This window comes from Triticum urartu, chromosome 2A, assembly GCF_056163025.1.
Source record: "Triticum urartu cultivar PI428250 chromosome 2A, HENAU_Tu73, whole genome shotgun sequence".
NCBI classification, from domain to species: domain Eukaryota; kingdom Viridiplantae; phylum Streptophyta; class Magnoliopsida; order Poales; family Poaceae; genus Triticum; species Triticum urartu.
The window spans coordinates 468,484,172-468,492,406 of record NC_141874.1 but is presented as its reverse complement, the minus strand read 5'-3'; the positions used below and the strand labels follow the sequence as shown (position 1 = coordinate 468,492,406).

The 8,235-nt window shown below is 48.9% G+C and overlaps 1 long non-coding RNA gene across 1 annotated transcript; it reads right to left on the bottom strand.

Annotated features, from left to right (window-relative positions):
• Positions 1-3,120: 3,120 nt before the first annotated feature.
• Positions 3,121-6,669, bottom strand: LOC147985496 (uncharacterized). Its single transcript, XR_015616729.1, has 4 exons — positions 6,250-6,669; positions 5,948-6,177; positions 3,926-3,975; positions 3,121-3,404 (listed from the first exon to the last, which is right to left on the bottom strand). It is a non-coding gene; the product is annotated as an uncharacterized LOC147985496 (long non-coding RNA).
• Positions 6,670-8,235: the final 1,566 nt, after the last annotated feature.

Sequence of the window (8,235 nt, the reverse complement as noted above, 5' to 3'; positions counted from 1 at the left end):
GCGGTCTGGGGGTTAGATATCTTGGTCCCATTCCCTCGAGCGCCAGGGGGCTACCGCTACCTGTACTTCGCCATTGACAAGTTCACCAAGTGGGCGGAAGTGGAAGTTATCCGCACCATCCCAGACGGTTCCGCGGTTAAATTCATCAAGGGCCTCGTGAGCCGTTTCGGGGTCCCCAACCGCATCATCACCGACAATGGCTCGCAGTTCACCAGTAACCTCTTCAAAACATACTGTGCTAACCTTGGAACGCAGATCTGCTACGCTTCGGTGGCGCACCCCAGGAGCAATGGCCAGGATGAATGCGCCAACACGGAGGTCCTGAGAGGCCTCAAGACTAGGACCTTCAAGAAGAAGATCGAGGCCTGTGGCAGGGGCTGGCACGACGAGCTCTAGTCCGTGCTGTGCTCCATCTGCACCACCGCCATGAAGCCGACGGGCGACACCCCATTCTTCCTTGTCTATGGAGCCGAAGCGGTCCTCCCTCACGAGGTCAAGCATCGCTCTGCACGGGTCCTGGCGTTTGATGAAACGCATCAGGACGCCAGGTGGGGGATGGACCTCGTACCAGGGGAGGAACGACGCCGCGAAGCTGCACTGAGGGCGGCAAGGTACCAGCAGGCGCTGCGGCGGTACCACTGCCGCAACATCCGCTCCAGGACGCTTGAGGTAGGCGACCTCATCCTGAGGCGGGTGCTCTTCAGGGAGGGGTTGCACAAGCTCTCACCCATGTGGGAGGGCCCATTTAGGGTCGTCCATATTTCCAGGCCTGGCGCCGCGCGCCTGGAGACGCAGGACCGGGTGCCCGTCCTGAACGCCTGGAACATCCAGCACCTCCGGAAGTTCTACCCATGAAGCAAGGCCCAGTGCGTGTGAAGAAGGCACGGTGCCTGTGAAGAAAGGCCCAGTGCCTGTGAAGAAGGCCCGGTGCCTGTGAAGAAAGGCCCAGTGCCTGTGAAGAAAGGCCCAGTGCCTATGAAGAAGGACCGGTGCCTATGAGGAATCACCGCCCGTGACACTCACGTAATAATGAGTGAGGCTGTACATGCCCCGGAGTCTCCAGAGAGCCGCCCTCGGGCCTCGGGGGCTCCCTGCCATGCCTAGTGGAAGCACTTAGCTCCGCGCTGGTGAAAAGATGTCGAAGACTAGGCTAGGTGACAGACGCGGCTTTTCATTTGCTTTCCGTAGTTGGCTCGCCTTCTCTTAATCGAAGTTTGCTTCTGGTGTCCCTTGCTGATTTGGTTTTGTCGCCTTTTGCCGCCTTTTCTGAGTCTAGTTCGCTTGAGCTCTCTCTCTCTCTCTCGCATACCTCGCGAAGGGGCTAGGCCAGTGCCTTTGTGAGGGTTTCTTCTTCCTACGTTGGTCCTTCTCTTTGCCTTCGGTCTGCCTTCTCACGAGGCACCCTCGTTCGAGCCCACCACCGGCACATCTCTCCTAATCCGTGCCCCTCGGGTACCGCGATATGAAGCACTGGGTCAAGGCTCGGGTGAACGATAAGTATCCTAGCGAGCTTCCTAACAAGTTTTTTTGCAGTTCCTGAGCAACCACTAAACCAAGACGGGCACGAGGAGACAAGTGCCTCGTGAAGAAGAGGCTGCCCCGAACGCGCCAGGCTAAGATATGTCCACACAAAATAGGGACACAACATAGAAATAACAAGCATAGCGTAATGACTGAGGAATCACAGTTCGATACACGCCCCTCCGGGCCCATACTGGTTTCATTTTGATGCAAGAAAGAAAGGGGGAACAAAACAAAAGCAGCGTTACAAAGGACCACGGGGGCAGGCCTCCAGCGACATCCCAAGCTCAGCCGGACCCCTCCTCGCGCTTCACGGAGGCGCGACGACTAGACGACCCGCTACCACCTTCAAAGCGGGCGCGGCGGCTGGTCGTAGCCGCCACTACTGGAGATTTCGCCAAGAGAAGAGCCGCCGTAGCTGGACGAGGTGCGGCCGGTGGGCTCACCCTCGTTGCGGCCATCGCCGAGGCCGAGCACCTCCTTGCCGTCGTTCGTCTCGGGGCAGCACCCGGCGCAACGACCATCTTCCCCCAACGCCCTCAGGTAGAGGGTCGCATCACCGTCATACCTGAAGTGGAGACTGCACGGCTTGCCCAGGCCACGCGCGCGGGCGAACGTCTGCCAACCGCGAGCCAGAGCTATGTTGCCCGCGGCTCAGACTTCAACCACGACCCAGGAGGCCCTGCTGCAGAAACCGTCCTCCTGCAGCCAGAGCCCGCCTGAACTAGAGGCCGGCAGCTCATTGGCAAAGAAGCGCGGAAGCTGGAGCCAGTTGCCAGTCGGATCCACCGACCAGACAACGAACTCCGGTAGCACCTCTGCTGAGCGAAAGCGTGGCCGGGTAGGTCGTGTGACCACGGCACGTCTCCCCTCATCGACGAGGCTACCACGACTGGATCCACCCCCGCCATGCGCAGCACCGCCACCCCGGGAGCAGGGGGCCACGGCGGGAGCCGTGGTGTGCTTACGGGGGCGGCCACGTCCCCGTTTAGGCGCTAGGGACCCGGGCCCTTCACGAAGGGCCTTTCCTTTCTCCGCGGGGGAGAACCTCTTCGACAGCGCCATTAGAGTCAGTGGTGGAGCAGAGGAAGAAGAAGCGAGCGGGATGGGAAGAGATGGGCGACGGGGGCTCTGCCCCCTCCCCATTTATAGCAGGAGAAGGCCAACCAACACCCCCACGATCACAGGTAATGATGGCATTCCTTGCATGTGGCAGGGACTTGTCAAGTCGGGCAGTTGCCGAGGCAGCATGAGGAAGCAAAGATGCCCACATCCAATCAACCACCATGCGTTAACCGAGGCCGCAGGCTTTCACTACTAGGAAAAAGGCTACTAGCAGCGCGGGTACCCGCACTACTAGTATCATGCTACAGCTAATAGTTAGTAGTAGCGTGAGGTAAACCCATGCTACTACTAACATTTTACTAGTAGCTCAGATGTCACCCGTGCTACTACTAACGAAATAGCAGTAGCGCGTCTCAAGTACCACACGCTACTAGTATCCTGAATAGTAGTAGCGCTCCATTTCACCCCCACACTACTACTAACTAATTAGGAATTAAAAAAATAAAATCCATCACTTCCATTTTATGCATACAATTCTAACAACTAAAACAAGCCCAGATTTGTAATAAACCAGCAGCATTACACATCATTCCAAATCGAAGATTTATAGTAAACCAGGAGCATTAGAGCATATCCATACATCTACACTTATTGCCGTCACTTATTCCCAACTAGTGCAAACACAGTTAAAAGCAAACAAAAATGCATAAAACACCAAACAGTGGTATTCTATGCCTCCAAATGATTTGCTCCCTCTCCATCCTTGCAATCATCTTCTTCTCCCTTATGTGCTTCTCCCATTTATGAACCCAAGATTTCTGTAAAGAGCAAAGAACAAATAAAATTAAATTTCAGCAGACATATATTTCCTTGCATGTTGTGATGTACAGTAGCTACGGGAATAAATATACGAAAACAAAAAAGTGAGTGATTTCTATTAACAAGAGATCGCCTATGTAATAGCTACAAACTAATGAAATTAATGTCTAGATAACATATATTGCCAACCAAGCCTAGATGAACTATATATTGCCAGGTAATAGGACATATCTAATTTTCACATTAATTGCCTTTAGTTTTCTTCAAAACTAAATATACTTAAACTTAGATCATTTCATATAGATGTTCAAAGGATAATACGGCTAAAAGAATCCAATTTCATAACAACCACCAGGCAGTAAAATTGCCCTATGGAGAATAAGTAGGAAAACATCGTGATCCCTTAAGGAGAACTTCCCATATCGTTCGTCTTCAACAACTAATTCTATGTGTTTCATTGGTAGTCAAATATTGTATTATATTTTTATTCTATCTGTATATACCAGGATAGCAGGGTTACCTTTGCTTCCTTAACAGGAATGTGCAAGGAAAGAAGTGAAGATGCTGCGTCTGCATTCAGTAAATGAGATAAAAGTTGAGACTCTTGATAGCCAATATCCATTCTTACTTGTAATATTACAGATACAGAACTGAAAAATGATCTTCATATTAAGCAGATACCACTTTCTAAGGTGCAAACATCTAAGGAAACTTAGTTGGTGCTAATCGTGGAAGCGATCAACAACTGTTTATCTTCCTACATCAATTTGGACAGTTAACAGTAAGCAAAGATAGCATTATAATCCCAGCCAACTACGTATATAACTAGAAAAAAATGATGAAAACAAGAAGATTGTCCAACCAATTGACTACAATTATTGAGGAGCTACATGGAGAGTGCTAGTATTAAAATCGGGCTTGCAATCTAGGCTCGATCGAAACTGAAACTGAAATCGGCCTTGCAATCTAGGCTCCTCCACCTTTCACAGCGGTGGAGCAAACTGAAACTGAAATCGGCTTTGCAATCTACTACAAACCCTCTACAAAATTCATATTGAAACTTTTTTTTAAAACAACCTCTACAAGGCCGTAAACTGGCATACGAAAAGAATGCGCTCGGGATACTAACTTTTGGGACAGCAAACTAAAACGATGGCTGCTCTCAAACCATACATCCAAACGACGCAAATAAATACTCTACGGAAAGCTTGGAACTTGCTTTACAAATTTCATATAGAGGCAACTCGAAATTCTGAGAATAACTAACTCATTTTTCACCTAGAAGCTGGCTGTCCAGATTTGACAGTGCAGTTTTTAACTGAACCAGATTCATCCCAACTGGACAGTGGTCTAAGACATCCTTGCCAGCCCCACCCATCTGGGGTTGGTGATGAGAACAACACTTTCAGATGATAGCAAGCAAGCATAAAGAAATGAAAAATTATTTTGGAGGCTAGAACAAAGCACTAGAAAGCAGGCAAGGCAACGATGGGCCTGAGATCAAGGAGTAAGAAGCTTCATTTGTTCGTGGCACCAAAGCTAGCAGCCCCGCAACAACAGGTCTGAACAAAGGCAAAAGCAAACAAAGTTGTGCCTGCGTGCATGCATGCAGCAGGGAACAAACAAGGCCTGCTAAATGAAAACGAGAACCAGCTCATAATTATTATTTTTCTATCATGTGTGTAAGTAATTCAACAGTTTCACCAATAATTGCTCTGCCATCCTGTTTTATCTCATCCAGGCATGATTATGCATAGGCGTGAAGTGTTATTTGGGGATTGATTGATCCCGTCCTGGATGGTAGACACATTATTGCACAGAAGATCAAGACATGGGCACATACAGATTGATTTTTGAGTTAAATGTATATAGCCCCTTGAACTCTCACATTTAGACCACATCACCCCCTGGACTTGATTTTGGCCTACTTAATCCCCTGAACCTGCTTAAACCGGGCAAAGCACCCCCTGGCGCCTAGTTTGGTGGTTTGGGAGGGTGGTTTTGGGGACATGGGAGTTGATGTGAAACATCATGTTAAAACCTGTGTCTTTGGACATGAAAAAATGGTTGTAGCTTTGTCTTTTGGACAGGTGAAGATGATGTCAAACATCTAGTGGCTGTAGCTGTCTTTTGGACATGTTAAACTTCAGTTTATGTTTTAGAATATGTCAAAATCAGTCTGACTAACTAGAAAGACTCTAGTGCATATTATATAATCTTTTGTATATGATGGATGTTGATCTGAAAGCCAAGTTCATTGCTTCATGTTGTTGTGGCGTATGGCAGAATTTTGTTTTTGCTGTCAAACTGAAAACACACATACGGACTGATTTCAGACAGGCAAACACTTGCATTTTTCAGATAATATTCAGACAAATTGTCACTGATAAAAAAGGTACTCCCGATACAAAATACTTTTTTTTCTCATGCTTCTCACTGGCCTGACATAGCCCTACTGACAAACATAGCAAATGCAATGGAAATAAACTACAAAATCTTGCTCTACCAACCAGAAAAAAGAGAGCACTGCAGAAAATCTTACCGTCCTTAGCGTGCATTTGTTATATTTTCTCCCAGGAAATCCATCGAGGGGTATTCTGCAATTGAGCAGCGGGTCGTACACATACGGCGACTCTCTGTACAGGATCGGAGGACCAAGGTTTGCGGCGGGGCCACGAAGACGCCAACGACCGGGACAAACCTGTGCTGCGTGCTGCCATGGATTCGTGCTCGGGGAAGAAGAAAGGGGGGAAAATCCTTCGCGCACTAGTTCTGGAGAGAAGCCCAAATCAGATGCGATTAGAGAGAGAGGGGGGGGGGGGGGGGGGGAGGGGGGGGTGATACCTTGACTGAGCTGCTCGTCATGGGTCAGAGATGTCGGCGGCGGCGGGGTCGGGGCTCGATGGCATGCATGGCGGCGTCCCGGGAGAGAGCGCGGGGAGGAAGCCCCCTCACTCCTCGTCAACCTTGGCGTGGATGTGGAGAAGGAGCCGAACGTCGCGTCCTGGATCGACGGCGGCGCGGATCCAGATGCCCCGCCGTGGGCATGACCGGTCCCGATCTGACGGCCCGCCTGCTCAATCTAGTCTAGGGGCATATAGATGGATAGAAGGTAGGGGAAGGTGGAGAGGATGAGGGCGAAGGGCGCCGGCCGGTGGGATCGCCGGGCGGATGAGTGCGGCGGCGGCTGTGGATGAGAGGAGAGAGAGAGAGAGAGAGAGTTTGGTGGGGTGGGGGTCGATCGGGGTCGGTGTGCTGGTGTGGTGTGGGGTGGGGTGGACACCCTAGTAGTAGCGTGGGGTATCTCACCTCGCTATAGCTATTCACTTAGCAGTAGTGCAGGTAGCAGGAGAGTGCTGCTGCTAAATCTAGGGTGGTGGATATTGGCTGTCGATTTTAGTGGCAGCGTTGTTTTATTGGGCTGCGCTACTGCTAACTGTGTAGCAGTAGCACTTGTTTTGTTCCCGCGCTACTGATAACTTGCAGTAGCGCCTCTTTTTGTATCGCGGTACTGCTAAAATTTTATGTATAAGGTTTTCCCTAGTAGTGTTTGGGGGCCCGCGGCGCTCCACGCTTGACCCTTTGGCTTCGCCTCGAATCCAAGCCCGAGCGCGCCTTAGGTCCGGGATCTATGCTACCTCTTGAGCACTGCGTTGGTTTTCCCTTGAAGAGGAAAGAGTGATGCAGCAAAGTAGCATAAGTATTTCCCTTAGTTTTTTGAGAACCAAGGTATCAATCCAGTAGGAGGCTACGCGCGAGTCCCTCGCACCTACACAAAACAAATAAATCCTCGCAACCAACACAATAAGGGGTTGTCAATCCCTACACGATCACTTACGAGAGTGAGATCTGATAGATATGATAAGATAAGATTTTTTGGTATTTTTATGATAAAGATGCAAAGTAAAATAAAAGCAAAGTAGAAAGCAAAGGAAATAACTAAGTGTTGGAAGATTAATATGATGAAGATAGACCCGGGGGCCATAGGTTTCACTAGTGGCTTCTCTCAAGAGCATAAGTATTTTACGGTGGGTGAACAAATTACTGTTGAGCAATTGACAGAATTGAGCATAGTTATGAAAATATCTAGGTATGATCATGTATATAGGCATCACGTCCGAGACAAGTAGACCGACTCCTGCCTGCATCTACTACTATTACTCCACACATCGACCGCTATCCAGCATGTATCTAGAGTATTAAGTTCATAAGAACAGAATAACGCCTTAAGAAAGATGACATGATGTAGAGAGATAAATTCATGCAATATGATAAAAACCCCATCTTGTTATCCTCGATGGCAACAATACAATACGCGCCTTGCTGCTCCTACTGTCACTGGGAAAGGACACCGCAAGATTGAACCCAAAGCTAAGCACTTCTCCCATTGCAAGAAAGATCAATCTAGTATGCCAAACCAAACTGATAATTCAAATAGACTTGCAAAGATAACCAACCATACATAAAAGAATTCAAAGAAGATTCAAATATTGTTCATAGATAAACTTGATCATAAACCACAATTCATCGGTCTCAACAAACACACCGCAAAATAAGATTACATCGAATAGATCTCCACAACGGAGGGGGAGAATTTTGTATTGAGATCCAAAAAGAGAGAAGAAGCCATCTAGCTAATAACTATGGACCCGAAGGTCTGAGTTAAACTACTCACACTTCATTGGAGAGGCTATGGTGTTTTGACGTAGAAGCCCTCCGTGATCGATGCCCCCTCCGGCGGAGCTCCGGAACAGACCCCAAGATGGGATCTCGTGGATACAGAAAGTTACGTCGGTGGAATTAGGGTTTTGTCTCCGTATCTGATCGTTT